At 42.1% G+C, this 23,474-nt stretch overlaps 1 protein-coding gene across 1 annotated transcript in view; it reads left to right on the forward strand.

The window, feature by feature from the left end:
* Window positions 555-23,474, forward strand: part of HIVEP2 (human immunodeficiency virus type I enhancer binding protein 2) — a 133,377-nt gene continuing 110,457 nt past the window's right edge. The window contains exon 1 of the mRNA XM_021389525.1: window positions 555-759. The gene's annotated coding sequence lies outside the window, so the exon portion shown is untranslated. The remainder of the gene's footprint in view (window positions 760-23,474) is intronic.

Here is a 23,474-nt window from a genome sequence, read left to right on the forward strand (position 1 = left end):
CGGGGCATGACGGGGAACCCCGGGCAGGGCCGGGCCGGGCCGGGCCGGGCCGTGCGGGGGGAGCCCTCCTTGTCGCCCCGCGATAACGGCGCTCCGCGATCGGTTTCCCAGAAAGGGAACTGTGTTTTTCGTATTAGTCGGTGGTGGTGGGTAAATGTTGTTTTGAGATGCTTTTTTTTTTTCTCTTAATATGGAAATGGCAGAAATTAAACTTCATGTTCAAATATTCAGGGATCTTTTTTTGTATTATTGCAGTAGCTCTTAGGCGGCTTTTAAAATCAAACTGATAGAAATAGCATCAGTGGAAATATGCAATCGGGTAATTTCCCTTCTCTCGTATTGAAATGAAGCTAACTTTGCTGTAACCCTGACCTTGCTCGTACCCTGCCGAGCACGGAAGACCCCGCATGCCCTTTCAGCTGAGAATACCGCTCTATTTGCTCCTTAATTTGTTCGCTTCTCCCGCACCCCCGCTGCGGACCGCCGTGGCGGGGCGCCGGCTGTCGGGCTGCGGGAGCCGAGGAAGCTGCCTCCCCAGGCCGCCCCGGGCTGCGTGTGCCGGCGCGGAGCCCGCCGTGCTTTGGCCGCGAAGGCGATAGAGGCTGGGCTCGGGCAGCGCGTTTGTCCCTACAGATAGGAGCGCCGGGTTTGCAGCCTGTGGACGTGCTGGCGTGGGTGCACGGTAACCGGGAGATTGTATTAATTTACAGTTGAATCTTGCCTTACCCTTCCAGTCAGCAGATGCTTCTGAGTCTTTAGGTACGGATTACATGAGATTTCCTTTTTTTGCTTTGCCTCATCTTCCAAAAAGCGTTTGCTCTGTAGGTGAGGCTGGGAGGCTTTTTCTCGCGTGAGCCTTTCAAAGCACTGCCGTCTCCGCTAAGTGCATTTAAAGCTGCCGTGCCTGTCAGCCGTGCAAAGGACAGCGGCAGCGTGGGACAAGCCAACGAGCTGCCATGGGTTTTGTTGGTGGAGCAATCCGGTGTTGAAGGTTTGCAGCATACAGCACTGCTCCGGGTCCGCATCCCACTGCAGTGGTGTCGGCATCGCTGCTGTGCTGGGAGCAGAGGGAGCAGCACCTGCCCTGAGGCACCCGCGCAGAGCACCTTTAATTGTGCACCCAAGTGCAACAGCAGTGAAGATCAGCGCTTTGCAGGCAGATTTTTAGATTCTCAAGTGACTGATTGCCTCATATGTGAGATCTGTTTACAAACCTTCTTGTTACTATGAAGACCAAACAGAGAGCCATATGCATTCATGTGGTCCTTGCTGAATAATGGTACATGCGTCTGCCTGAGCCCTTGGCAGCGCATCATGTTTGGTTTGTGCGGTGGCACCCCACAAGGCCATTCTTTGGGCTTTTAACTGTTTGTGGTACAGCTGGCCATCGGTAATGGGAACAAACTTTGTGATAGAGCTGGAAGTTTTTAAAGCATGAAACGTATATGTTTATTCAGGTTGTTGTTTTTCTGAACTGAATTTACACAAAAATGAAAGTAATGAGTACTGTTTTGCATGGCCCTCTTCTCATGGCTTTCAAGCCGTCAGCAGGGGAATTACTGGTAGATAAGTGGGGTAGGGAGCTGTGTGTCGGGCACAAGGGATTTACTTAGCTAATACTGCAACATGCCCCATCCAGGAGGGCAATGCTTGCTGTTTGCGTGTTGCTGTAGGTGGGAAGGTCGGTTATGTGGCTTGTCAGGTGTTATGAAATACAGCAAGCTATCTTTACATTTTAGCTCAATGTGGTTTTGTAGTGTCCTGTGGTTGGCTACATTGATAACGCTGCACCCAGCTCTGCAGGTGGGTTCAAGCAGACAGCACCTCCAGGTCATTTGCACTTGGTTCTGTGTGTCACAGTTCCCGGTATAGCCATCGGAGTGGAGCTCTGGCTTTCTCCAGCTGTCTTTGCTCCTACTTGAAGCTGGGTCCAGCAAGGGCTGGTTCCTTGTGTTGTGATGAGGGGACAACACTCTATGTACCTCGCCTCTGTTCCAGAGAAGACATGTTTGAACCTGAGAGCACCTGGTTATAAACCATTAGTCCTCCCAGCAGGAGGTCTGGTGGGTTCCAGTCTTCAGGGAGTGTTAGCTGCTCATCCTCTTGGGAACCCAACAGATATGCTGTACGCGCAGGCTGTGTACCTCTCCTAGTTGAAAAATCTGATCAGTTATGGGGAAACTGCTTTAAAAATTATTTTATTTAGAGACAGCTTGTTTTTTCTTTACAGATTTTGTAAGCAATGTCTCTGAAGCAGTGTGCTATGGATTAAAACAGCTATTTTTGAAATTACTTGGTTTTCTACTGTAATGTAACTCCCCTTTTGTCAGTAGGAGGGACTGTCTGGCAGTTCCTGAAGAAGCAAAGAAACTGTGAGGGGAGACGCAAGCTAGATAGAAAATGGAGAACAGTGTTTTTCACTGGTGCACTTCAATCAGTAACTTTGGATGCTGCTTTTAATTAAAGTAGCACAGAATTATCGCATAAGAATGTCAGTTTCAAGCTGGCTGTGCCATTTTATTAGGAAATAGCAGCTTTGTACGGTTTTGTTTCTCTTTGTAGGAAGACTTTGCAACAGCGGTTCTATTTCAGCAGGAAATATTAAAAAGCAATTCATCGGGGCTGTATTTTTCTTCAGTGAAATTAGTGCTTGTCTGACATCCTGAAGGCAGAAATCCTTTGTAGGTGGAAGGGTTGGAAGTGTTTCCATTGTAACTAACTGGTGAGCCTCTCCTTGCACTTTGAGAAGTCGTCAGTCAGCGTAAAGGCTGTGTTAGCCTCTGGGAACATCCGCTCTTTGGGTTCTTTGCTGAAGTGGCAAAAAAGAGGCACCACGTACCTCTGGTTTTAAAATAATGAACCTTGCTCATAAATGAAACAGTTGGCATTAACTAACCACCATTAGCAGTGGGATTGCCAGTAAGGCTTGTCCCCAGAATCTTTCTCACAAAGCTATGGACAAAGAAGAGAGACGAGAGGGCTTGGGCTAGAGGAACAGTCTGATGGGCTGTTTCCAAATCCTTGATGTGAAATCGAGGACATACAAGTGTCATGTGTAATGTTGCCTGTCAAATTAAAAGTCTCTTTGCTTGTTTTTTATTTTTTTTGTGATTAATTCCTCACCATCATTAATACAGTCTGAATAGGAGTTACCTCATGTTGTGAGGAAGTTTCGTGCATTCTGGGCGCTTATTTTCATTTGCCTTTTGGGCACATGTGTACACCTGCAAAACAGTGCACCAGAGTAATAACAGCTGAGTGTGGACCACAAGTGTTTATGCTCACAGCATTGCCCGTGTTTCTGTATTTCCTCCTCCTGCCTTGGGTATGCCTCTTTTACCACTTTCTTGAAATTGAATGTTGCCTTTGACTTTGTCACTGCTTGCCGTGATTGTCAGCAAAAGTGTTTCTATGAGTAAGACAAAACCTCTACGTGTTTTTTGTTTTCCCCTCTTTCTCTGGATAGGAATCTCAGGGCTTGTGCTCTGAGAAATATACCATGTATGTGATGGTAGTCTTAATGTTCTACAGTGCAGCAACGTGGTTGTAATTATCGGATAGAAATTCCCCCAGCGTGTGGTTGCGCTGGTGTGATGAGTTTGTGTGGTGATCTTTATCCTTTCTTTCTGAGTGTTTATTCACATTCTGCCCCTCTCAGAGTAGATGGGATCTCAACAGGAAAACTGTAAAACTGCTGAAACTGATGTAAAAACTGTAAATATTGTACAAAAGTAGTTGGTAAGGTGTTTATGGCCACTTCACGCACACATGGGTTTGATTTGTTGCACCTCAATTTGTGTAACAGAAAATAATTTTATTGTGGGTTTTGGCTTTTATTTCATTTTTACTTGTGTTTGACAGTTCTCTTCTAATACACTTTTCAAGCCTGAAAAATGCCACTATAATATGAAAGAAATTTCTGCCTGCAGGAAAAAGAAAAACGTATTAAGAATATAAGTTCACTTTGTTGCAACTTCACTAAACTGTAATAAACTCCTGCAGCCCTGGCTGAAATCTCTCATTTGTGTAAGTAATGAAGAGGTAAAAAAGGATGTATGGTAATTATTAAAAGTTATGCTTTAATTGCTCTTGCATTGTATAAGAGGAACTCCTAGTTTGGTTGCTACAGAAAGTTTGTTTTTTAAATAGTGGTTTATTGTAAATTCCATACAGAGGAGAGCAGATAGATTATTTGCATGTGTAGTTCTTTTCAGTAGAAAAGTGAAAACTAGAGGAGCCAAGGGGAATTGAAATTAGAGAGTCAGATGGCATTTAAAGGTAATGCACTAAAATATTTCAATCCTCTTTGTAAGAAAACCCTCTCAGAACACCAGGGCATAAAAAATAAGCAAGACCACCACATTATTTTCTGCAATGTTGGAACTTTTTTGGCTGCAGAGAGTTGGTGTTACTCCTGGGCTGACCGGGCTAACCTCATCCTCCCTGGACTTTGGTGGTGTGCCTGGAACTTCCCAGTGCTGGGTTTGGTGGTGAGCTGCTGGAGCCTGGGTGTGCGTTCCTTCTTGAGTGGTTTATGAAGAAGCAGTAATAGCGGATGTTTTCTAATAAGCAATTTAAAAGGCTGAAAGAAATATCCAATTACATGTTGTAGAACATGATATCATCTCGGAGAATGTAATAGAGCAGAATGTTTAATTTTGTTGAAATAAGATTATTTAATGAACAGTTTTTCCATAGAGCAGTGTCTGTGCTTAGGCAGAAAGCAGTTTATGTTTTAAAAAAAAAGCTAACGGGACAGATCAGGGTTATTTGAATTAGTCTTAGTAGACTGTGTATTGTTTTTTTTCTGTTAAATTTGAGAAATGGCCCATTCTCTGTATTGATATATTTTCAATTTGTGGTTTGCCCCAAACAAAAAACATGTAGTGTGTCAAGAAATAATCGTATGAAATAGTTACTGGAGCTACCCATCCTTGACAACAAGACATGACACTATTTAGTTTAGAGCAAGAAGTATTTAGGTTAGAGCAAAAACTATTTAGTTTAGACCAAAGTCAGTATTCAGCGAAGACTGAGCTGCTGGCATCTATTAACAGCGTTCGTCATTGTGTGCATGGCATTTGAGTGCGGTCTGTTCAGAAGAGTCCTCAAAGTATGTGGAATTTCATGTCCCTTGTCTTTCAGAAACAGCTAAAATAGTTCAGTTACCTGGAAAATGTATCGCTGTGTGCTCTAACTGTTGCTAGTTTAGATGGTGTTTGAGAGTGATTTTGTATCATTCCGTGTGCACATCAGCAATGGTGAAGAAGCACTCTAGAGATTAGTGCAAGCCCGTCTGCAGCTGACGTCTGTGCATGCTGACAGCGCCTAACTGCATCCTCTGTGACAACTGCGAACAGATTCGTCATGAGATTTGAGTTTCTAAAACTCTCCTGTTAACATTATAGAAGAGAAGGTCCAGTTCGCAGTCTTCTGTAACAACGGAGAGAGACAAATTTTGACTTTTTCCCATTTTACATCAGCTATGTTTAGGAAGACGGTTTTTGTAGCTGTAAATAGTTCTTTAGTGAGAGAGCTACTCATATTTGGCCAGACATTCATAGACTCCTACAATTAAATCCCAGTGCTCTTTTAGTCAATAAAAGTTTCTACACTGGTAAAGATACGATTCAGCTATGAACTTTCAGACCATAATGTCAGACTTCTTGATGCTGTGTGATATGATAGTCTGTTTTGATTACCAGGCAAGGTCATGATACTAGGTTCAGAGTAAAGCAACTTTGTTTTGACATCTCTGCAAAGCTATGTGAATACAATTGCTTTCAAAATTCTTAGTAAAATTGTGTCAAACAGAACTTGTAGCCCGTTCTATTATTTTGTGCATGTTCCTACAGTAGCAGCAAGATTCTTTCGGAAGTTAGTGAATATTTTGACTGCTCTGTTTGGCTAGAATTTTTGTTAAATAATGGGTAAGCTACATGTATTTAATTGTGAGGTGCACTTGCGGTAAGTGTAAGGGTAGGGGTCATTTATAATACACTTGAGTTGGAAGTGATGTTAGTTAAATGATGTTTTGTGATCTTTAGCACGATGTTGGTGAAATCAAACTTCACAGGATGGTGTTTCTTTGAGAACTGGAGCGATTCCAAATACGTTGTCTCTACCTCCCTGGCAGTTTGGTATGGTGGCAATGAAGTTAGGATGGAGAAAGCAGAAAAGTTTGTCTCTATTAAGTTGTATGTCAAATTTGATATATATTAGTTACATATTGTTCACATCATTATTTTTAATCTCTGATATACTTAATTACTAATTAAAAACATACACAAATCGTTACTCATCTTTGCCTTAATTTATCATAGTGAGCAGTGTTAATTATTGGTAGAAAACTTCAGAATCAGCCATGCATTAATAAAACTACTGCATAAGATGGTGTAACTAATAGTACATGTTTGAGACAGCTACATTTTTGAAAAGAGTAAGAATGTAAGTTAGAACTGGTACTTACTAGTATGAAAATTTCCATAGTACCTTTCCTTGATTTAGTTTGTTATTGCCAGGACTTTGTCCACAGAATGTCAGGACACAAAGGGATGACAAAGAACATTAATTTTCTCTGCTTTGTTCTTAGCTCAGCTCATTAATAGTTGAAAACTGTTGCCAGATAGAATAATAGAATCATAGAGTGGCTTAGGTTGGAAGGGACCTTAAAGATCATCTAGTTCCAACCTCTCTGCCATGGGCAGGGCTGCCACCCTGATTCCATTAAGTTGGTTAATGGTCTCTTTGTAGCCAAATATTCATCACTCTCTGTAGGGCTCTTATGAACAAGCTTAGCAGAGAGGTGAGAGAGTAATAGGGAAGGAAGTGAGCATATATCGGGTCCTCCAAAACCTCTCTTTTAGAGCAAGGTCAGTGTACAGCGTCATGTTAATATTTGTTTTGCTTCTGGGTTGTACAGATTTCAGTTTCCCTAGCCTTCCACAATGGGAAGTTAGTCTGGATGCATTCACTTGTAGAAGGTAACTGTGTAAGGAGAGTAACTTCTGCTTTAGTTTTGGTCTGTGTCCTCTATGTGATGCTTTACAGTGGTGCATCTTGGGTCTTCCTTGTTCTGTTGTAGTGATGGTGCAGTAACTTTCTGTCGGTACACCCTGATTTTCCTTCTCTTGCTCTCCAGATTGCCCTCTACATGACAGGAAAGAGAAAGACACGTGGGACAGTGGAGTTCCTTTACACACACCTCTCCAAAACTTCACTGCAGCATATTTTTCACAAATGCAGTGAAACCTTATAATTTACTTTCTCTCAAACACACTGCCTTAGTAATTAAAGAAGAAAGTGAGGAGGATACTAAATAGACATTCCTGGATGTACAATGAATGAAATCCTGGAGGGGAAGTTTAATAATATGTTAAGGGGAGGTTTGAGTATGACTGGCAGTAGATTTTAATTGCCTTCAAGAATTTATTTTTATCAGATCAAGTCTCCCTCTAACATTAAGTCCTCAACCTAAAAAATATTAGCATTTCAGCTTTAAAGTCCCTGTCAAATTGTAAGCTGTACGTGCTTGTTTTGATGAGTAAACTAAGATTCATTAAAAATTACCATCATGGGTTTGGTGGTAGTATCCTCTGATTTGCATTGATTCCTCCACAAGAAATTTGCCCTCAGAATACAATGAGAAACACCTTCTTATCTTGCTTAATGTTTGCAGAAAATTTTCTTTACATTTGCTTATGCACTGTTTTGATTTAATTCAGTTGCAGTATCATTTGATCCTGCTCAGTAGTTCAGCCCACTTAACTAGCAAGCAAGGGAATAAATTAAACCAATTTTGGACAGACTCCTTCTCTGTCAAGTGGGTCGTCTGGCAAACCAAGAGTATAATAAATAGATTTTGTGGCTATTTACAGACTCGTACTAGAAAACAGGGATGCTTCCCAGTTTCATTACATAATTCGAGTGGTGGGGTTATACCCGTGTTTCTCTTGGCCAGAGAAATGGAATTCCATACTGTACCTTACCTACCTTGTATGCTTGCTTGATCAATGAAACCTCATCACTTGGTTCTGGAACTGCTTGTTAAGAAGATTTGAGAAATCTGCATTTCATTTCACTTTGTGCATGCTGCCATTTTTTTTTTTAAATGTGCTCTCATACCTTCTTGTTTGAAATGGTGTTATTACTGAGGCTTTTCTTGTTTGTCTTTTCTTGTTTTTTTTTCTTCTTTTTTTCTACTTGTATTGTTCAGCATGTAAAAAAAAAAAAAAAAAAAAAAGGTGTAAGAAAACAGTGTTTATGATAGGATTGTGGTATAACCAATCTGTCCTGTGTATTTTGTCTTCCATGTGAAACTCAGTAGCACAGGAGCACTGAGCTGCATTTGCTTAACACTGATCTCTGGGTTTTTCTTTGCACTTTCACACTTTTAAATGCAATTTTAAAAGGATATTGTACCTGTGAACTTTTTTTTTAAGTGCTACAATGAAAATAAAAAAAGAATAGGAAAAAGCCTAGATCAACCAAAGCTTATGACATGGTTTTAAAACGTATAACCTTGGGCAAAAGGGGCCAGTTATTGGAGTAGTTCTTGAGTAACCTAATTGTTTGATAAGGATCCTTGCCTCTTTAAGTTGTTGTTGGTTGTTGGAAACATTCCATTTCTAAATTTGTGCCTTACTGCATACCCTGAGGTATGTGTACAACCCACTGTAATTGCAGAGTTTACTATTTTATTAATTACAGCTATGATAATATGTTGGCCTATGAATTCCCTCTAATCCAGGTATGGTCTCCTAATTGCCCAGGGTTCTGTAATTCCATTGTTTGTTATGTGGAGGTGATGGAGAGTGAAAGCATGGTCTGAAGAACTCAAACTGTGCCCTGAAGCCTGTAGTCAGTGTGCTGTTGCAACCAATGGCCAGAAAGGCAGGGTATCTTTTTAACATACCTGATGAATAATAATAGAATATGTAGAAGTAAACTCTTACTGTGTAATCCCAAGTACCTGAGACTTTGCCAGCTGGAAGGGATGCATACTTTAATTGGCCTCCCTAACCATGACAGAGCACCCCTTACTACTTCTTTGATCTGGATCTCTCCTGACTGCCTCTTTGCCCAAGTGGCTGGAAGACTCATGTGATTCGCTCTAAGGCACACAACTGTGAGCAAACGTCTGGTGTGTAGTAGCAGCTCCTGTTTTCAATGAGCCTTAGGAGTAGTAGGCATACGAGGATGTCCATTCCTATGTTCTGTAAACTATGTCTGGGTCAAGATAGCAGACTTCATAGTAAAAGAGCAAGAGGAAGCATCAGCAGAAGTGCAATCTATGGAGGAGTTAGGTAAATTCAGTGTTCAATGTCTGTAGCTCTGGAGATGAATCATACCTCCCCATGAAAGAGATGTAGCAAAACCCCATAACCTCAGGTAACTAACACTTGTTCTCAGTGCTCATGTCTGCCTTGCTAGTGCATCATCAGGCTCCAGCCTTGGGCTCCCACAGTGCGTGCTGCCCTCCCAGAGTGTGGTGGGAGGGCTGGTAAGGTCCCACACAGCACCTCGTGGGCTGCCTCCTTCTTGCAATGGCAATATGGTTTTCCATAGCCCCTTGAACTGCTCAGTACAGCTTTTGGTTCCTATACAAGGGCTTTTCATAGCTGTAGCTCCTGTGGCTTGCTGCAGCATGGTTTTTTTTTTTTTTGGTTTTGCTTTGTTTTTAGAACAGATGGTGTCTTGCATAGAAAGTTGCTGTATTTTTGTATGACTGGTTTTTATTTATTTATTTCACTGTCTCCCTTTTTTTTTTAAAGTACGCTTAAAGTGTAAGTGCAGAACTTGAAATCAGTGTTGGATTTATCTTTGATATATTAATGTTTGTGTGCACGTGCAGTATTTTGCAGGGCAGTGGTTGTGTTCTCAAGTGTTAATGGACACATTTTTGTCAAAAGTGAAATTAGTTCAAAATTTTAGGGGAAAATAACTTGTGAAAGAAGGTCTTTGAAAAGAAAAGTAAATGTCATCTTAAACAAGCATCGTACTCACTGGAGTACAGTTTTGTTTTTAAGTCAGTAGATGGGTTTTCTGTATCTAATCTTTGTGTTATGTTTTTTAATTGATATCATCTGGTCAATTTGAGGGAAAATGGTATTCCCATAAGGAAAATATTTATTCTAAATATTATTGTTGCCTAGGATCTTGTTGAATTCATGAGATACAGCAGCAGTCAAGTTGATTTAATATTTTTAACATTTTTATAGTGTTTTCTCATTGTTTCCATGAAAGCAATTTCAATAAATATTTTTGCAATTGCTTTTGGTTTCTGGAAATTAGGATACCTATTGTTGAAAACTGCAGGTTCTCAAGCATGGGTTTCAGATCTGTTTTGTCATGATTAGACATCTGAAATAAAATATAAATACTTGAGCAAGCCTCAAAATGATCACTTGTCTTTTCCCTGCTTAGCTTCCAAAGCCTTATTACATTCTCACAGCAGTATTTTTTTCTTTGCAATGGATTGTTTTTCCAGTAGCTGCTGAACATGTGGCCTTCTATGTGGAAATCTTCTGAGGTACATGGGAAGAGAGATCAAGGGACTTTTGAGTACTTCCTGATGGCCCTGGCTTTACTCGTGGCTGGATCGTGTCCTTCAGTGGGGCAGTCCCTCGTGGTACCACATCTAGAATGTGCATCTAGAATGGGTTCCAAACATGGTGATAAAAAGACCCGCGCTTCTGTGTTCTCTGTCACACGTGTTTTATGGTAAATGATTCCCTGCTGGTGTTGGGCAGTTTGGATCTTGTCATCTTCATTTGCCTAGTTTTCCTCATAAAAGCAGCACAGTTATTCGAATGATCTGTTTATTGGAGTACTTGAGAGAATTCCCTTAATAATGAGACAGTTCAACAAAAAATCTCAAGACAATGGCTTTTCCATTTGCACCTCTTAGACATTGTTTCAAGTGGAAGCAAAAGAATTATGAAACCTTTGTAAGTAGTTTAAATTCCCTAGTGATACACTATAGTGGTTTTGTTCTAAGAATTACATAGGTCGTAAAAGGTAAAAGTATAATTGAATTTGTGTGAATCCGTAAAGGTGTTAAATATTTTGTAGGTAGCCAACTTTTAGAGTTGTTTTCCATATATGTTTGTATTTACCACAACCAATTTCTATTGTGGAGTGAAAAAGCACATATTTTCACAGGGTTTGAAGGGCACCCACAGTGATACCAGTTTGGTTTGCATGTGTTTGTAAAAAACACAATAGATACAGATCTTCTAAAAATATTTTGGCAATACACTTTGTATCAAACTGTGACCTAGATCAGATGAAACTTTCTCATGTCAAACCATGGTAAAGACAGCATATCGCTTTCCTCAGTGAATGGAGCAAGAGGATGTGATTACCTGAAGACTAGCTTTTGGGATGTGGATGAGTATATGAAAACACTGCTGTTGCTTTCTATATTCTGTTGTTTAACAGACAGTGTATGGCATATGTAGGTGTTCACATATGTATAATAACGTCACACTGACAAACATCAGGATTAAGCCTCTAGTTAACGTCAGAACAAGCAGCAGTAGAGGTTTCTTCATGCTATCTGGGCAATGAATCTTCAAGATAAGCTGTCTTTGAACAGCTTGACTCTGAAGCAGAGGATAGAAAATAAACCAGCTCATATCCTTGTAGAAGGACATATTTTTAAAAGCACTTCCAAAATGTTTAGTTGAAAATTTTGATTGTAAAAATGTTATCTTTGACCTTCTTATAGTAAAATGAGCAGCTACTAATCCAGTCGCATTGTATGTGTCCAGCAACAGATATGATTTATTGTAACTCTGAGATATAGACTGATGGTTCCCTAATTTCAACTTCAATACTCTGTTTTACTGAGACTGAAAGGCTAGCTTCAGTTGCTGGTATGGTCACTGGGTGGTTATTGCACAAACAACAAAAAACCTCTTCAGCTAGTGATGGTAGTATGAGATGAGGGTCGGGATGAATGTTTTCGAAACTCCTTATGATGTTTTTTATTGAGCTACATTGAATTATGTGCCACTAATTGAAAAGCTTGTGTCAACTGGAGCATTGCTTCCCAGTCTGTCTCAGCATGCAGAGGGAAGGTCTGATGTCCCAGTGCCCAGCAGATACTGCCGGGGCACTCTCATTGTGAGTGACTCTTTTTATTGCTATATTTTGTCCTGTTGTTCAGACACTAAGGAAAATAGCTCTAGAGCCTGTGCCACTGGTGACGGTGTGCTGTGGGTGCATCCGTCACCCTGCCCGAAGTGAGAACCAGCTGCACTCACACCGCTTCCTATGGTGGCTCTGAATGGCTGTCCAGCAGTGGACACAGAGACCTCCCAGTGCTTTCCCGGTCTCTAATGATGCTTTCCATCAAAAAGTCTTTGCAGTGTTTTGTTTAAGAGGGTGGTAGCAGTAGGTAGGGCTGCAAGCCAGCCTCTCCCTCTACTTGCCTGATAAGGGTGCTAATGATTTAGTTAGTGTCAGAGGAGGAGTTACCAGATGCTCAGTGGCCACGTGCTGTGGCATAGCTTCTGCGCCTTCACAGACATTGTGCCCTTATTTGCTTCAGAAAGGCAGGAGGGAAATTAAATAGAAGCATCTGCATTCACTTTGCTGGGTTGTCAGCCGTCTCCAACAAGGGGATCCTGTAGTTTTGCACTCCAGTTTTTCCCTAAATGCATATAGAAGACATGTTTTACTCTGTGGGATCCAGAAATGTGTAAGGCTTCATTTCCTGATGCTAGCAGAAGTATGGGCTGTAGCAAGAGCCGAGCGCATCCTCACATTGCAGTAATATTCCTTACACAAGCTGAACAAGAAAAACCAGAGCAGCATGGCTCCTGAGCAAATATTGTTTCTAGTCGCATAGGATGCTTTGCAGCTGAGCCTGGTAACACGCTGCTCATCTGTTTTGCTGTGCAAGCGCAGAGAAGCCGTTGCTGGTTTTTCCTCCAAAATCTCCCTCCTCGCTGCGCGTTGGAAACGACTGAACTTTGGCCCTCAATCTGCTGACACCCTGAGGGAGTGTGAGTGTAATGACGTCTTTGCTTGTTTCAGCTGCACAACAGGAAACACTCATGGCCTCCCCGTCTTCCTGCGCTGAGCAGCGCTGCCTTTTCTCCCTCCCTTCCCCCGTGGTGCGGCGGGCTCAGACCCGCTTCCAGGTCGCACAGCTGTGTGCCGTGCCCGCCCTGTGCTGGGGCTGCCAGCCGCTCGCTGTCACCTTTGTGCCGGTGCCATGCGTGGGGCAGCTTATGTAGTGATTTTCCCCCGGAGAAGGGAATCCAGTCGTGTTGCAATGGCTCGCTGCACAGAGCTTGTCGCTGGATGCGCCTCGGCTGGAAGGAGCAGGATGGTCAGGCGATGATTTGCCGTAGGGAGGCACATCTCTTGCATAATGTAGAGGACCGGCTCCAAGGTGGGCGTGCAGGGATCCTGGAATGTGGCCCCAATAGTGCTGAGTAATGCTGAGTGTGAACGGCTGGAGAGACTGCTGTGCCCTGGTGGAGAAGGGAGGCTCGCTTCTTGCAGGGCATCGGCAGGAAGCCTGCTTTAACCCTCTTTAGCTGTGGCTTTATGCTTGTAACCAAAACAGGGATATGAGTAAGAAGGGTTGTTGAGAAACACGAGCCTTTTGCAGCTGGCTAAGGGCAGAGCATTTTGTCTCATCAAAGGCAGCCAAAACATTAAAGCACTGTAGAGTTCGTACAAGAGAATTAATTGGTTCAATATTCAGCTATTATCCTCTAATGAATGGGGTGCCAGGGGATCACTTGTAAAAAAAAAAAAAAAAAAAAAAAAAAGGGGCAAAAACCGAAGTACATATGCACCGGTGAGTTTGCGTATTGTGGTGTGAGACGAGATGCTGATTAGTCTAAAATACAGCGTCCTGCATTTGCAAGATTGAATTAACTTCGAATGTAACCAGTTCTGGTGCAGTTGCTTATTTATTTGGTTAATGTTGCAGAGGGATATTATTAGAGGCATCTATAAAGAGCAGGTTTAGTCTGCACTCTGTAATAAGCAAGTTCTGAATTTACCTCATTAATCTATTGCACTACCTAGCAAAATAGCGGTTGTTTTTAACAAGCTGGAGTTATGTAACATGAATCATGCATGGCAAGATGCTTGCAAACAGGGAAAAGCAAGATGTGCTAAGAAATAACAGCATTCAGCCTTCTGCAGGGTAGGATATGACTTGGTTTGGAAATTAAATACTGTGTGTTGTTACTCTCAGGCTTACAGACAAGTTCCAGCTATTCATTATGAGAGTGTGTCTTGAAACAAAGTCTTGAGATGGGAATGTTTAACAGAAGAATGAATTTGCTCAGCCATGTGCAGTCCTTGGAGGATTTTGTATCCGTGCCTGCCAAGTTCTGCCCCCCTCTCTGTTGTTTTTCCTCTGGAAAAGCAGTGTAGAATAATACATGTGAAAAGTCTCATAAATTAGGCTGATTCCATATGTAAAAAAACAAACAAACAAAAAAAAACTTGATGAGCTGTGATCGCCCCTATAAATTGTTATATAAATCTCCTTTCTTCTTTTAAATACGCCCCTATAGGGTCATTAGGCATGTATACACTACAGTAGTCTTCTGTCTCAAGAGATTTTACAACCCGTTTATGGAAAAGGGGAAGCAAGTGGTTCTATGAATGCATTAGAATCAAAGCAATTGATTTTAAGTCAAATCTCTCTTTCATAATTTTTCGGTGACAATTTTCTGTGCTGTTACTCAGTTTTGATCTTCAAAGCCGTACTGAGATGTTAAGCCTGGGATAACCTTTTCCTTTGGTGACACGGATACAAAAATCAAATAACAATATTAGGAAGTAAAGCACTGAGAGTAATAGCTCTTTAGGAAGGGAATGGGAAAGATGACTGTTTGGGGAAGGAATGATTTGGTATTCTTGAATTTCTTTTCAAATTGTCCTTCTCATGTTGAGGAAATATTTCTGTATTTCTTCACATATGGATAAAATTACTGTAAACCATAGAGAAGGACTGCTAACTGATGTATTTTGAGATTTTACTGATATTAGTAGCAAATAAGCAAAAATAAGTGTTGATATTTATGGTTTTCATTTCTCTGCTACCATACGTGCTTATGAATGCGGTTGTTGATTATGTGTCAGTGCAGACAGCAGCAGAGATGTTACTCTCTGAAGAAGAAACAGTTACGTCTGCAAGTTACTCCTGTAACTAGCGCTGTTGCTAGCACTCTGAACTTGGAGAACAAGGGATGAACAAGCCTGGCTTTTCTCAACGTGGGTTTTCTCACATAGAAGGTCCCTCAGGTCACGGAAAAACATGTTGAAAAAGCATTTTAAGGAAGCGGATTGTGTTGCTCTCGTTATGTCCTTATTTTCTAAACAAATGCTGGATTGCTCTCAGACTATGAGTGCAGCACCCTTCAGAAGAAACTTTCTTTTTATGAAAACTTAAGAGAAGTTTCAGTCTTAGAAAAATTTTAATTTATCTTATTGAACTGACTTAGTTTTGTATAGTTGTGCGTTACTAAGAGAGCAATAGAGCCGGGTGTAGTTGTGCCACAGAGGGACACCAACAAACATCTGGTAGGTGGAGAAGGTCCCTTTCCTGAATTTGCATTATTGTTAACTAAATATAGAGTTCATCAAATGTTTTCTAGTTGTTTTGACTCCAGTACTCTTTACTTCTGACTCTATAATATTTTTGGCTAGTAGTAATGTCCTTTCTGCAAATCTGCGATTTCCTTAATGTAGGTGAATATTATGTAGGGGCATCAAGTTAAATTATTGGTTTGGTTTTTTTTTGTTTTGTTTTTTTTTTTGCACACTGTCAGTAGTAGCTAGGTCACCATTTTATGACATGACTAATTAAGAGGGTTTAAGTGTCCTTTGTGTGACCTTCCCTTGCTCTTTGGTGGGAAGCAGGGGCTGCTCTTTGGCCATGGTGTGAGGTGTGGGCAGCACAGGAGAGGCTGCCCTTGTTTTCTGCTGGAATTTCTGTTGAGATCAGGGCAACCTGAGTGAGCGAAGCAGAGCAAGCAGGTGGCTACTGTGTGAAAGAAAATACAGTGAATAACTGCTGCATACGAGGGTGGTGGGGTGTGTGTGCGTGCGTGCGTGCAGAGTGGCTTGTTGAGGAGCAGCTCTCACATCCTGGGGTCCTTGAAATGATTGTCAGAGGTTAATAGGCTGGGTCAGAATGCTCTGTGGAGAGATTTCTTGCCCTGGGAACTGTTGTGTGCAATTGTCTCATTTTCCTTGCCTCTCTTAAAAGCTAATGTTATCTTGTCCATTCAACCCCCTAAAGTATCCCCAGGTTATCAAGTTGTTCTCATACTGCAGCAAAACTTGAAATAATTACCAATTCAGCTTCACTATTTCTGTCAACTTAAAAAAAAAAAAGTGAAATTTAATTTACACTAATTACTCAGAACTTGAGATGCTCAGCATGAAAGTGGCAAGGTGCAAAATAGGATTAAATATGTAAAGAAGGAAAATACATCATGTGTTGCGTTTTTCCTGTTTAATGCTCTGTTTGTATGTCATTACAAAGCCATCTGCAAGACGAATTCTCCTAGCAGACTGAAGCAGTTCTTCAAGGGAAAAAAATAAGTACAGTTAGGCTGATAAATTAGAAGCAAAGTTTTAGTCTGAATAGATTAAGATGGAAGAGTTGTACTAAAACGTCGCTATTGCAGGCTTACTTTCTCTTAATTTTTGTACTCTGTGGTCCCTGGCATGATCTGAGGAGCCAAGCAATGGACATGCTTTTTCCAGATTTTGTTGTTGAAACACAAACACTTTGCATCCCCAAAACTTCTGTGTGTATGTAGGGGGAAGGGGGGAATTATCCCCCAGGTAACACTGAAGGTTGTATAACATAATATCAGAGGTGCAGGGACTGAGCTCTTCATTGCAGCAATGGGTTTTAGTATGGATTTCACTGGAGAATGTTAGTGTTGTTCCTGTAATTGTTCTCAACCCTGCCACTTGTCCTATGTGAATGTACAACAGCTGTGGCACAGTCAGATCACAGTTTATCATGCTTCTGCTCTTTGGGGAATGAGAAATAAAAGCTTTTGTGCAGTCCCAGACAAGAAAGGCCACAGAGGTGGGCTGAATGCACTGTCACTCCTACTGAGGTGGGTGTAATGCTGCGCTGCTATTGCCATGGTACACATTTCTTTGGAAGCTCCAGCACAACACACGTTTGTGTTCCAGAGAGCTTGTCTCACCATCCAGAAATGCGTATGTCCCCTTTCTTCACCTCAGCTGACCCTGGCTTTGAACCCTCCCAAACCTTGGAGATGTTTATAGCTGGACTTCGTTTTGTGAATGGAATTTGTTTTTCTAAGTGCAGCATGAAGATTTGGTTTATCTGCATGGAGCGTGCTTGCTTGAGCAGTTGCTTTCCACAGTGCGGCTCTTGTAGGCTGAAATCTTTTCTGCCATGGTGGTGCCAACTCAATTCGTTCTGCAGCTCGTCGGTTTTGCTAGTGCGCTACAGTAAGATGCCTGGCTGCAGCAGTGAGAAAGAGAATTTTTTCATTTCCGCTGAGGTGTAGATTTGAAAAGAAACTATTTTTTTAAGATAATCTGAAAACTAGAATAACACTCCATGCTTCAATGCGTGTTTTGTTTCACCTGCAAATCTACTTTTAGTTCTTGTGTTTGCATGTGGAATTTGAACACTTTATATTGAGAGTTGAAATGACAGTCCTGTGCATAGAGTATATATTTTATTTTATTTCAGCATGTTATACTGTCCATCAGGTGTTGATCACAGAAGCTCAGCAGTATGCAGCTGCTGTCATGTACTTGCAGTATGTAATTCTCTACCTAGGGAAACACGGTCTAGTGACTAGCTGGCTGGGAGGGGCTTAACGCCCACAGATTCAGTTCCTGGTTCCGCTACACAGCTCATGGGTTTGGGGTAAAGTTCACACCACCTTACACTGATTTTCATGTGAGTTAAATTCATAAATATGAGTTGTGCACAAAAATACCCTCGTGCAATAGTCTCTTTTTGTCAGTAACACTTCCTCACCTGACTGAGATGTCATGTAGGCAGATGCTGTATTTGCTTTTGATCCACACAGAGCTAGCAGGAGCTTTGTGCAGACACCAATTGCAAGACTTGAACCTTTTTTTTTTTTTTTTTTTTGGTCTGCTTTTAAGTGCCCATTCTCTGAGCGATCAATAATTGCACTACTTACTATGAGTAGACTGCTGTTAAAGACCATACAGCAGTCAGGCTACATGCAGCTTCAGGGCCCAGATCTTTCTTCTTTGCTTAGGAGTGAAAACAGCCTGGCTAAGGCAGTCAGAGACTACGGTGCTGTGAAGGGCAACTTGTGTAGATCTGAGTCCAAATGTTAAATGCCCCATTTAGGAGAAGGGATGTGTTTTTCCTCCACAAATAACTGGTAAAATTCAAGGTGGACGTTTGTAATGTAAGATATTGCATTGTGCTGAGTGTTAAACAGAAACTTTGAAGAGTTCAGGGCAAAGATATTTCTGCTGTGGAAAGAACAAATACAAGCAATGCAGAATGCCCTGGTTTTACCCTGATTTTTTTTTCAACTTTGTGAAATATGCATTTTAAAGTATCTAGGGAATTCCGAGAGTAACTGACCTGAGCAAAGTCTGGTATAAGGTAGCAAGTGGGAACCCTAGAAAATGTTTGCAGATATGAAGGGCACAGCAATGCTTCCTGCAGGAGGAAGGCCCTAAGGACTCTCATAGGCCTTGCCTGGTAGACTTTATGGCATCTGTGGTATGTATGGGTCAGCAAGACGACTGAGAAAGTTAAAAGAACGCTTCTTATAAGACACCTGGTCCTATCTACAAGATTTTACAATTCAGTCTTCAAATGTCACTAATCATGATGGGGATAGGTAAGCAAATCTTTATTTTTTATTTTTTGCAAAATTGTAGGGGCTGGAAGGGATCTCTAGAGATCATCTAGTCCAACCCCCCCAGACTTCGTGGGCAGCCCCAGAGTCATGCCAGTTCATACCAGATGATGGTACAGTCCTGAGAAACCAAGATGCAGGGAATGGGAGCAGATGGCCTCCAGAGGTCCCCTCCACGCTCAGTATTGTGACCTGTCCATCTGTGCCCAAAGACAGTGCAGTTACCTTGGCTTCTGCCCTGGTTGGGATGTTGTAGTGGAGCTCTATGAATACCAGTTTGGGAATCAGAGCTGGCTGTGGTGAGGAGGTGTGGAGAGCTAGGCTCTGATAACTTCCTACATCAGCAACATGTGCACCTCACTGACAGACCTGTCTGGGAAACGTTACTCATCCCTGCTTCATACCCAGACCTTGCAGCCTTTCACAGCTCTGCCCCCAGCTACTGTGAGTGGGTGATGCCACAGAATTGGTGCTGTGAAGGCAGCAGGGAGGGCTGTGCTAATTTAGGTAATTTAAATAATTAAACTTGTGCTGTTGATACTGCCCACTTTACTTCCTTGTCTTTTGCCAGTCACCCTTCTGGCATATTCAGGAGGACGTGCTGCCCATTGGCAATCCCTTCCGCTCATCTCATCCCCTGTCCAGCAGTTCTTGTTGCTGGGATGCATCCTACTTGCTGCTGCACCCATCCTTCCCTGCCACCTCAGTGAGCGCTGCCTAGCAAATGCAGAGAATCCTGTGGTGGTGGAAAACATGACATACAGAGGGAGTGAAAAGAAGAGCCCACCTTGGGCCAAATATCTGCCAGGTATACCTGCTGATTGCTTCACAAAACCCTGAAGTGCAGCTTTAATTCCAGGCAGGTTCCTAAGTTGTAGTGAAATCCCTGAGTCCTGCACATGCTCTTTAATATAGGTGTACATGCTTTGTGAATGGAAACAGCTTATTGAGCTGGAGCCAGGGTGGGGAATTTTGGGACTCCTGCTGTTCTGCTTACAGTGTTTTGCAGCAGAGTTTAAGCCTGAGGAATGACACCAACTGAATCCACAGAACAATCTGCTCCCGTTCTCGCGAATTCCAAATTATTTTCCTTCTCACATGCAAAGTTGTACCAAGAGTTGCATTTAAAAACCCATCTGTTGTCCATATTACATCAATAGAAAGAAGTCTAAAATTTTTCTAAAATATTCTGGTTACTCACTCCGTACTGCTGTCATCTGTCTTTCAATTTCAAGCCATTTCTTGTAGTTGCACTTAGTTCTAGCCACTCAAAATCTTCACCAACAGATGAAACTGGTAGTTGCTAAAAGTGCAAAACTGGGAACAGGATGCTAGAAACCAGCAGTGACTGCTTTTCAAACATGTTTTTGATAATATAAAATAGATAAATCGATACAACAACTTTTTTTTTTTTTACCAAGTGTGGGAAATAGTAATAAATTACTTTAAAAGTTTTCTCTTTTGTATTTTTCATTACACTGATAATATTTTTGAAGTCTCAGCAATGTGTATAAATGTCTTAATGTAATTTTACACACAAATACGTAATGTGTAAAATGTTTGATAAGCACTGGGTACAAGGTATTTGTAGGAAATAAACTGGTGTTTGCAGCAGCAGTTTGTTGCGGCTGTGCTGGAGTAGCAGATTCAGGGGATGTTATTTGTCAGTGCCCCACCTTGGGGGACTCAGAGGGAGATGTAGGCACTGGGTGGTTATGAAGCAGCTGCTGCTGAGGTGGCAGCAGATGTGTCTGGTGAAGAGCCAGCTAGAGCACTCTGACCCATAGCACAGGTGTTGCAGCGTCCAGACCTGCTTCCTTCCCACCTTTCTTTATGGGTTCGCCTTCAGGTGCCTGGTTAGGAGTGGACTTCAGCTTTTAGCAGTGCTGCATCTCTTTTCGCTAGGGATTCTGTGCTGTTTTATGAGTTGGCACTGCTGTTTTTCCCTTCAGGAGGACCCCAATGGACCCGCTCTTGCCTGCTGGAGCGCAAACTGGGATTGGAAGGAACTTCTGGCAACTTAGTAGCTTTAAGCTTGCTACACCTGTTAAATCTCTTCAGAGAAATTAGTAGGGAAGAGAGAGGTAGGGGCATGCCATTACAGGTAGTGTGGCTGCAGGTCTTTTTTTACTGAGGAAACAAAGCTACGAAAGATATCTTGGGAGGAAGACAGTGTATTCCTTTGAGAATACTTGCTGAATAGGAAGCTCTGTAAAAATGGTAAAATGTTGGAACTGTGAGATTTAAATGATTTATTATTTTCTCCATGGTAATGTCTGAAGGTTTCTGTGAAGATGTAGGCTTCCTTGACTTGCATCTTAAGGCACACCCTATATACAGTGTAATATCTGACAAGATTAGGAGAGGAAAGAAATATTATCATGGGAATCAAAGACAGGTGATGAGATGCCTTCCAGTGTCAGATCTAAAACTCAAGGCAGCTGAGAGCTGAGTCCGTTCCTCTATCCACATAGGGTAGCACTCCCAGCACCAGATGTTGCACAGAGGTCAGCCTTGTGATGCTGTGTGAACCGTAAGCCCTATGCTAGACCTTCAGCAGACCTTGTTCCAGTGAAGCTTTTGACGTATTTAGAGTTTATTACATGTATCTTTGTGTTGTGATTCAGGCTTAAATTTGTTTCATTCTGAAGTTTAAAAGTCCTTTCTGACTTAAAACACTTAGGTTTTTTTTTTTTTTTTTTTTTTTTTTTTTTTAAGATTTATGGAATAATGTTAGATGGTGCTGTTTTAAAAATGTTGCTTTGCAAATTGAATTTCATGTTTCTTTGTCTAGTAATGTATTCAGAGCACTTTGAAGGAAGTTTTGGAGTACGGAGATTTCTGCCCTGGGGAGGCAGTATCCTGTGCTTTAGTTAGGTCATGTCAGGCCATTGTTTCGCTTTTCGTATCATAAAGATCTTGTGTCTTTATTCGCACTCAGCTGTGGACTTGAGTTTCCTGCAGAGAGTGGAATAATTAAGAATTAATACTACAGAATCGTATGTCCTCCATTTGTAGCTGGGTTTAGTTGAAGGCAATTCTTATATGTATAGTAAAGTGATATATGTAAGTAGCTAGTAGTATTTGTATTTGTGGTGCTCAGTATAGCTGAAAAGCAGCATGATTGTTTTCTATAAATAAGAGAAAACAAATGGAGAGATTCAATGGGTTGAAGAACTTGGGTCTCTGTCCCCTGCCGAATTTCATCCCTGCCTGCCAGCTGCTGCTCTCCGCTTTGCCTCTGCTGGTAGATCATGCTGGGTCAGGGATGGAGTTGGGCACAATAGATTTATTAGTCCAGATGTGGAAGGGAGGTTGGCTGGGTTTGCAGGAGGGTTTGTCAGCGTAAGAAGCCAGTAAAGCAGGCTGATGCATGGGGTGCCAAGGAAGAGCTTGGTCTTAAAACCTGTTTGTGGCTACACAGGGTCACGCAGCCTAAATATGCATCTGGTGAGAGGAGCTGTGGCATGAGGAAGGGCACACTTGGCCTAAATTGAGAGCTTACATTACTGTGCAGTTGTGGCATGTACTGGAGCAGCAACTCCCAAGGGATTGCTGCTAATGGGATGGTCAAAGCCTCTGTCTTGCCTGGTACATTTGGCTTGGTGCTAATTCCAGGGCTGGGGCATGAACCTGAGTGATGTAAGCAGTAGTGTCCATAGTCACAGCCTGGGGTGAGCATATGCCTACTTTGCACATCAGCTGGATTTCCATCAGGATTTCTAGCACTGACAGCAAGACACTTTTCACCAGAACTAAGTTCATCATCAAACAGAAGGAGGCATGCAAAGGGGAGGCTTGTTAAGTTGCATGAGGCTTTTGCTTTGGAATGTGTTGTTCCATTTCCTCCAAGTCTTCCTTGGGGAAACACCTGATTTGGGTTTACCCTGACTTGTTGCTTTGTACCTCTAGATTGCAGCCACAGCTTCTGCCTGTACCATCCTCTCCCTGGCTCCTCGCTGGCACTGGCTGGAGCACAGTGGGGTGCCAGCAGAAAAAACAGCCAAGGGCACAGTCAGAGACAAATGGCATCTACCGCAGTGCACTGGTGGCATCAGGGACAGGTCTAGCTGGCAGAGGTTGTGCTGAGGCTGTCTTCATGGATGGGGCAACATCAGAAAGAGGTGCAATGCACATCCATAAGAATAAATGCGCAGAATTCATGCTTCTGACTCCTCTTATCGCAGACCATGCTTTGTCATGCAGAGTGATGTGCCCATCCTGAGCCCTGAGCCACCCTTGGCAGACGCTCATTACATTGTAGGTGCATGTCTGTGATCTCATCTTGAAAAATACGACTTTACCTTCCACTTACCCTTCTGGAGATGGCTTGTCAGAGCAACATGGTACTGCAAACTTATCCTGCTTAATGTCAGCTAATTAAATTCACTTTTGAATATAGTACTAAGCCAATTTAATTCTGTCTCTCAGAGCCTGCAGAGATGGTTGTGACTCTCAGAGGATTTCTGTCTCTGATTAGTGATCAGATCTCTTTGTGCCACTTCAGACTGTCTGTCTTTGTGTCTTTCACTGGTCCTGGTGGTGTTAGGGGACTGGGTGTTTTGCCCCTACTTTCACAGCCCC

The sequence above is a fragment of the Numida meleagris genome, chromosome 3, assembly GCF_002078875.1.
Source record: "Numida meleagris isolate 19003 breed g44 Domestic line chromosome 3, NumMel1.0, whole genome shotgun sequence".
In the NCBI taxonomy this organism is placed as follows: domain Eukaryota; kingdom Metazoa; phylum Chordata; class Aves; order Galliformes; family Numididae; genus Numida; species Numida meleagris.